The sequence below is a fragment of the Orbicella faveolata genome, unplaced genomic scaffold, assembly GCF_042242905.1.
Source record: "Orbicella faveolata isolate gen_17 unplaced genomic scaffold, um_ofav_v1 contig_48, whole genome shotgun sequence".
Lineage (NCBI taxonomy): Eukaryota > Metazoa > Cnidaria > Anthozoa > Scleractinia > Merulinidae > Orbicella > Orbicella faveolata.
This window is the reverse complement of record NW_028301578.1, coordinates 4067501-4074825: the sequence shown is the minus strand read 5'-3', so window position 1 is coordinate 4074825 and position 7325 is coordinate 4067501. Positions and strand designations below refer to the sequence as shown.

At 39.7% G+C, this 7325-nt stretch overlaps 1 long non-coding RNA gene across 1 annotated transcript in view; it reads right to left on the bottom strand.

The window, feature by feature from the left end:
• Window positions 1-1275: 1275 nt before the first annotated feature.
• Window positions 1276-7325, bottom strand: part of LOC149096035 (uncharacterized) — a 263969-nt gene continuing 257919 nt past the window's right edge. Inside the window, exon 2 of the long non-coding RNA XR_016204550.1 lies at window positions 1276-1324. This is a non-coding gene — a long non-coding RNA (uncharacterized LOC149096035). The remainder of the gene's footprint in view (window positions 1325-7325) is intronic.

Sequence of the window (7325 nt, the reverse complement as noted above, 5' to 3'; positions counted from 1 at the left end):
AATCTCTACGGCTGAACGGAACGTTATTGCCAGTTCTGACATATTCGAATTCGATCTTAACTTTCCGGAATTGAACTTAACTTCACCACTTTCTTTCTTAGATACATACGGTATCTCAAGTTGTGCATGAAGTACATCGGTGCATCACTGGCCAACAAAATGCTTGTTGACAGATGTTATTTTATCGTTTAACGCCACGAGAGCTAAGAAGTGAAACCTACGAAGAAAAGAGTTAAATAATTCGAAACAAAGCAATTTTTTGTCACTAAAAACTTGTGTAAAGCTTGAATAATCGAATTTCACTCGCTGTATTTTCTAAATCAAAAAGGATTCATACGCCATGACTCTTCCAAAATAGCAACTTACAAATCCAATGTACCGTATGTATCTATTTTGTAGACAACGTGATAAACACGATTTGGTCATGCTCAACTTCTTTGAACGTTTTTAATGTAAATGGCCTACTGATGATTTGCCTCAGACATTGCCAATACGAATATCAATGTCCAAGCTCATGACAGTTAGAGATTTCTCTTCACCTCGTGCTTAGGTGACAGATGTAACTTGTATTTGCTTCGAGTGTCCATTCCTGGGTTCTCAGTAAATGCAAGGCCATGTAAAAGGGAAAAAAATTAAAAATAACAAAAACATCAAAAATAATCAGCCATAAATGATTGAACAATAACATCCAAGAGTAAACTAGAGTAGTAAATTTCTGTTTGAGATAACAACTCAAGACAGGCAATGATCATGATTATCATAGCGAAAATTCACTGAAAATGCATGAGATGGTATCCGATCCAGGATCCAAAAATTCTGAACATCGGCCAATTAACAAACGGATGACATACCCTCTACAAAAACAAATTAACAAGAAAACATTAAGATATAAAGGGAACAAAGCAAGCCATAAAAGTATGCACTTATCGTGATAAAAGAGGGTAGAAACCGGTAAAAATCACACCATCAACTCGCGCGAACATCTGACAAATCAAAGAAAAAGCCCCACCTTCAAGTCAGAGTTTGACCGTTAAAACGGTGGGGCCCGCCCATTTCCTTAAAGTGCTACTCTCGAACTAAAGGTTCACGTAAAAATAATTCACGATACTGATCCTTGTTCTTGAGGCCTTATGCGCCCCTTAGCATGAAATAGTTGGGTACGGTGAAGGTGGCTGATCCTTGTTTCCCCGCAAACGACCAAAAAGATATCCATATTAAGCGAGTGTGATAAACAAACGTTTTGAACATAGCATGATTTCTATTGACTAGTTCTGATTTAAAAAAAAAAAAAAAAAAAAAAAAAAAAAAAAAAAAAAGAAAAAAGCTTACCCGCAATTGAGAATTGGTAAATGTCTGGCCTAGACTTCACACTAGAAGCTCCTAGAAAATTTTCGTTTCATTCTCATAATGAGAAATCGGTCGAGACTGGCAACCTACTACCAACTTGCGACAAAAAATGTGTCGGCCATTGTTCCAACTGAGACGACATATGACTAATCCCTCTACTACATTACACACCTACAAACTGCAAACATCAAAAGCTCAGAAACTTGACGTTCGTCCGTTGGAGAGAAAATCCGAGCCCGCAACCCGCCCCAAACTCTCTCTTCCGATCGCTCTCTGTCAATTCTTGTTGCATGCTAATCTGACCAAATTTCGTCTTGCGTTCCCTGTGTCTCACCCAAGCGAGAATATTCGAGATTTTCGTGAGTGGTTCAGATTTTGTACTTCCCCACCCTGGAAGATTTTATTTGCAGGGACGAATGACGTCCAACAGTGATTTGTGGCAAAGAACCAACCAGATGCCTGATGATGCTAAGATCTTGAAGAGACGTTGGAGATGGATAGGCCGCATTCTCCGCAAACCCCTAACCAGCATCAAGAGGCAAGCTCTGCCTCGGAACCCTTAGAGCAAGAGGAAGTGTGGACGACCACGGAACTCGCGGTGTTGGAAAATTGAATCAGACATCAGGGGACTGGGGGCTGAGCTGCAGTCAGCTCGAGAGGAACGCCCAGGACAGAGACCTCTGGAGAACTCTTGTAGGTGGCCCATGCCCCTGGAGGGTGTGACGCAAGCCAGGCGTGCGTCTATTTTCAAAGCAAGCAGCGTGAAGGTCAAGACAAAAGTGGTGGCTTTTGGCAATTAAGGAATTAAAAGTGAATGATGGTGATAGTCGATGACAGTGCATGATAGTTGGCGGCGGTTGTCACGTCGTTTGACCAGGACTTAAAAACACTTAAAATTAATCGCACCACTTTCTTGTCCAACTCCAGTCGTATGCGTGACTCTCGTAGACGTTCTTCACGTGCTCTCGTGCCCCGTTCCTCTTTAATCAATTCTCATCCGGTTAGAAGGTAAACCAACCCATCATTGACTCTCGTATACGACTATACAAGTATGCAGTTTCTTCTTGTTTTGTTTGCACTGTTTCATCTGGAGTATCCTTACTGTATCCTTTATGTCTGACCAAAGCATTACTACATCCAATGCAAGAGTAAACTACTCCAAGATTTTAACGATTCAAGTTTATGTAATTTATTTGAAAGAATCCTACTTTCAAAATTTCGTGAATAATGACTCAAGACTAACCCCAAAAAATGTTCCACAATATTTATTAGTTTTTCTTTGTTTTTTGTTTTTTTGTTTGTTTGTTTGTTTGTTTTTGTTTTGTTTTGTTTTGTTTTTTGATTTTGTTTATTTGTTTTTTTGAGAAATGCAAATCTGACGGACCTGACAATCTTCGGAGGAGGTCTAAGCGGAATGTAGTGTTTCTAACAAATTCATCAATAAAGTGCGCCGTTTGTGACTATTCTTCAGAATTAGTTCCAGCAGCGCTGGTTTCATAACTTTTGAACGAAGCCAAAGTCATAAATAATTCCTGCTATTTTTACAAAACAAAACGTTCTCTAAATACAATAGAAGATTTAATTCAAATTTCTGTTTTTACTTTGACAAATGATGTGTATAATTTATGCTACGTAATTTCGATCAGGGTGTAAGTCAAACTAAAGCAGTGCAGAAAATGAATGCTCATCAGTGAAATTAAATCGTGACCTTGTTAAGGCGAAACAATGAGCAAGATAGCAATTGGGTTATTCATTCTTCTAGTGATATTTACGCCGGCAGATTTCTCGCCGTACCGAGGTCTGTGCAATAGATTTGGGAACTTTGACATTCGCATTAAGGGTAAGAATTTTCATTTTACTTCTTTTTTTTTTCCTTTAAACAGCCTGAAGGGGAACAACATTAAAATTTGCTACAGGGGACGTTTCTGCAGGATAGAGTTTTAAATACAGAACTTTATGTCGGATCCACTTTCTAGCATATTCTAGCCTAACAACGATTTGTGAGTGGAAAAAAATTCAATGGACTGAAAATTATTTGTTGGCGAATTTAGTCAAATTCTAATTTCCGTTGTTTTAATAACTTCTTTGCTGGAAAAAAATTCTGTCTTGGCTTGAAATATTCAAACTACGATTCCCAATATTTCAACAACGAAATTAAACGAAAAATAAACGTGTATGCACACAACCGTTGGAGTGCTCGATACAAATATACATGCAGAGTGAAATACGAATTACGAATAAGATTGAGATTAATAGACAATTCTAGCAGACAGTTTTAAATTAGTTAAGAAACTTTTACAAATTGGTTCAAAACTATATAAATTTCTAAATTCTAAGCAAACATGTACAAAATACTAGTATAGAAATTTGGTAAATTTAATGAATGTTGTTTAGGTTTTCAATGTAACTGGATGGAACAAAAAACTTCAACCTAGGCAAAACTGGAGTCAACACACGGTTAGGTGGTAAATCACAACAACGAGATAATTTGCAACATGGGTGAATAAGTTCTCAACGGAGTTTACGTTAGAACTACTCTTGCTTGTTATAAACTAGTCATGTTTTAGCGGCCTAAATTGGTTAGCTGGTTGTAGTTGTCACTCAAGAGATAATCAACATTCTTGTTTTGCTCAAAACCCATTCACAAAACAAATTAGATTTCAGAGTCTGTTTCTTACTCACGCTGGTTTTCACACTAATATTTACAAAACAAGCTGACATATAACAAATACTATTATTTGGATAGTTCATTTGGCAGGGACATTTTAGTACAGACCGCTAAGGGGGGTTGATACTGAATATAGTGGCATCTATACATCTGACTGTTTTCCGTAATCCTGCCCGCTATTTTGGTGCAAAGTCTTAACGCGGTTTTCATATATTGGCACAGAATGTCCTAAATGATCACGGAATACCTTAGTTTGACTCCTGATGTTTTAGAAAGATCGACAGTAATTAGACACGCTCATTTTTCGACCTTTTTGGGTCATCCAGTCTTGTTCCGTTGAAATAATTATTTCAAGGGTACAAGGCTGCATGACCCAGAAAGGTCGAAAACCGAGCGTGTCTAATTTCTGTCGATTTTTCTAAAGCATTTAGAATCAAACTAGGGATATCCCTGAGCAGTTTAGGACATTCTGTGCCAATATATGTCTGAATTTATGAAAACCGTATTAAAGACTTTGCACCAAAATAGCGGGCATGTTTTTGGAAAATCGGTTAGAAAATGTACATAAATATGGCCATGTCGTACCGAGAGTGCTATCTACCTCGTGTACTCTTAATAGAGTCCATACCATGCCTATACAAGCCTTTGAAGTCGCTGCAAATGAGTCGAACGAGCCAAACAAAGCTAAATTAGAGCTTACATTGATCATTTGGTTCGCTGCGGCACTAATTTACACAGGCTTAACCTCTGCGATTTCACCTAAATGACCTCACTATGTCTTTACTGTGGGTTAAATTAGCCAGCCACGCTAACAGGAGCATGGTAAGAAGTGGAATCGGTTATTTACCTCTATATTTCAGCCAAAAAGTAGCCGTTACGTGACATTTCATCTCAATATCTGACCGGATTCGTAAACACATAGCCATAGAATTTGACTTGTCACTGATAATCTTGCTACAATTCTGTCCTAGAGCTAGCTTTCCACGAGGCTTATCGTAGCTCAAATAGCAGCAAATAACTCTCCTGTCTCTTTTAACATGAAATTGGAGTCTAAATCAACACGAACGTACAGATATCAAAAGCGCGGCGGAGAGCCAATCTATTGCTTTCTAAAGGCCTGCATCGTCCTAAGTGGACTGAACAAGAGCTTCCTATATCGAGAATCGTTTGAAATTCAAACAAACTAGGCCATAGTTAGCAGTAAGCGAACACTCAACATGTTGTCGTTACGTCAATTATCGTCCGGAAGCCACGCAAATAAATTTCTTCCGCGCTAGCGAATCACAGACAGTTCTGATACTTAGCTAAGCCGAGAACGTCTAAAATTGGTAAAACAAGGAAATTCTACTCACGATCAGCGCTTGAACTCATGTTCTTCTCTCTCCTCGTGGCCATGTTTTGCTCGCAAATAGCAATGTCCTGGATGTACTTCAATTTTGTCGAGCGCGGAATGGCACATCCAGATTTCAACACATTTTTTTTTTCCTAAGTCTTTAGCTACATCAAAGTTAAAAGCAAATGACGCCAACAGCAGCTAGAAATGTCCAGTCCATTGCACGTCTAAGCCCTAAATCGATGTGGCTAAAGATTTTTGCTGTCTAAAGCAAGCACAACATTATCGCCACAGGGCAAGCGGCCTTCTGTTACGGGACTAAATGTGACCCGTACAGTTTACACATCTCCTCAGGCCCGCCTCACGTACGATAATGGACGACGCTTACTAGCAAATCGTTAGTCTTGGGCCTTCATTGGACTTAATGATGTCCTTCGGGCAGACTTCCTTTAGACAGCAAATACAGAACGCTAATCGGTCGCTCCTTGTCAGAGTCACCGCGCGAACTGAATTCAGACGAGTGTAGCCTGGGCTAAACTTAACGCAAATTGAAAAGAGTTTTTTTTTTGGGGGAGGGGGGGGGGGCCACAGAATGTCCTAAACTGCTCAGGGAATTCCCAAGTTTGACTCTAAATGCTTTAGAAAGATCGACAGAAATTAGACACGGTCGTTTTTCGACCTTTCTTGGTCATGCAGTCTTGTTCCCTCGAAATATATGTCTCGATTTATGAAAACGGTATTAAAGACTGAATCAGGTATTATTTGATTTATTTGTTTTTCTTTTATTTCTTTGTTTGTTTGCTTGTTTCTTTGTTTGTTTGTTTGTTTTTTCTGCTTTCGCTATGACAGCAGCTTGTAAATCGTACCTAGCATGAAATGTAGAAACTCCCAGCCGCATGTTCCATTTATTTAGGTTTTTTTTTTCATTAGTTATCGACCAGCCCCGCCCCCCCCTCCCCCCCCCCCCCCCCAAAAAAAAAAACTCTTTTCAATTTGCGTTAAGTTTAGCCCAGGCTACACTCGTCTGAATTCAGTTCGCGCGGTGACTCTGACAAGGAGCGACCGATTAGCGTTCTGTATTTGCTGTCTAAAGGAAGTCTGCCCGAAGGACATCATTAAGTCCAATGAAAGCCCAAGACTAACGATTATCTAGTAAGCGTCGTCCATTATCGTACGTGAGGCGGGCCTGAGGAGATGTGTAAACTGTACGGGTCACATTTAGTCCCGTAACAGAAGGCCGTTTGCCCTGTGGCAATAATGTTGTGCTTGCTTTAGACAGCAAAAATCTTTAGCCACATCGATTTAGGGCTTAGACGTGCAATGGACTGGATATTTCTAGCTGCTGTTGGCGTCATTTGCTTTTAACTTTGATGTAGCTTAAGACTTAGGAAAAAAAAAATGTGTTGAAATCTGGATGTGCCATTCCGCGCTCGACAAAATTGAAGTACATCCAGGACATTGCTATTTGCGAGCAAAACATGGCCACGAGGAGAGAGAAGAACATGAGTTCAAGCGCTGATCGTGAGTAGAATTTCCTTGTTTTACCAATTTTAGGCGTTCTCGGCTTAGCTAAGTATCAGAACTGTCTGTGATTCGCTAGCGCGGAAGAAATTTATTTGCGTGGCTTCCGGACGATAATTGACGTAACGACAACATGTTGAGTGTTCGCTTACTGCTAACTATGGCCTAGTTTGTTTGAATTTCAAACGATTCTCAATATAGGAAGCTCTTGTTCAATCCACTTAGGACGATGCAGGCCTTTAGAAAGCAATAGATTGGCTCTCCGCCGCGCTTTTGATATCTGTACGTTCGTGTTGATTTAGACTCCAATTTCATGTTAAAAGCGCTCTTAATTAAATTGTAGAATCCATGATTCAACGAAAAGACGGTGAATTTAGTCTTCCTGGCCTCAAAAGGCATACAGGAGAGTTATTTGCTGCTATTTGAGCTACGATAAGCCTCGTGGAAAGCTAGCTC